Source organism: Phalaenopsis equestris, unplaced genomic scaffold, assembly GCF_001263595.1.
Source record: "Phalaenopsis equestris unplaced genomic scaffold, ASM126359v1 Scaffold000192, whole genome shotgun sequence".
Classification (NCBI taxonomy): Eukaryota; Viridiplantae; Streptophyta; class Magnoliopsida; order Asparagales; family Orchidaceae; genus Phalaenopsis; species Phalaenopsis equestris.
In genome coordinates, this window is record NW_018164634.1 from 399,246 (window position 1) to 400,254 (window position 1,009).

Below are 1,009 nucleotides of genomic sequence, written 5' to 3' on the forward strand. Positions count from 1 at the left end.
TGACCGACGTAAGATTTTTATTTATCATGGGATGGGGACTGTTGCTCCTGCCCGAGCCGACCGACACCCCAACAATGGATTGTCCGATCACAGGCCTTGGTTTTTGTCATATTGGTATTAGACACTTCTTTTGGGTCAACTAACTTTTTTGGGTGCCTTGGTTTGCCGGTTAGTCATGCACGAGAGATTTGAGTTAATAGCCCAAAATTGGGACATTACCACTCTAATGAGAGTTCACTCGCCTTCTGTTTAGTTGCATATTCTCTGTTGATTTCTTGGATCGCATGGCTTACACTGCTTTTCCTAATTCTAGATAAAATTTTGATTAACACGATCCAATCTACTGATTCTGTTGTTCGGTCGCTACTAACCATTGAGATAACCTTTTTACTTGCTTTAGTTGACTTTATCAAACGCTTGTTGGTGCACAAAAATAATTGTGTGGCAAAAATGTAAAGGTAAAATTTAGGTGTTGTACATAAATGCTCCCAAAACGCAAATATACAAAATTTTTAGAAGAGGGCAATTTAAATACCTACCACATAATTCATATGTATATACATATTTAACACATGTATCTCACAAATCTTTAACATCACATAAGAAATAACATTATCATCATATTTTAAAATTGAAATACAACTTTTCATTCATTGGTTTATGACACTAATGTATGATAAATGTAAATATTACATTTTGAATGTTAGATTGGTAAAAACATAAGAATTATGCAATGTGTATGTAAATTTCCACCAAAAAAAGGAGTTCGTAGACCACCAGGGGTGTAAGTGAGCCGAACCTACTCGTGAGGTGGCTCAAACTTAGCTCGAAAAGTGACTTGTGAGCGGAACTTGATGGCCTAACACTTAAAGCTCAAATGAGCCCAGACTCTAGCCAACTTATAACTCGAAAAGTGACTTGTGAGCGGAACTTGATGGGCTAACACTTAAAGCTCAAATGAGGCCAGACTCTATTTATTAGCTCGTGAGCCAATTTATTTGAATATATA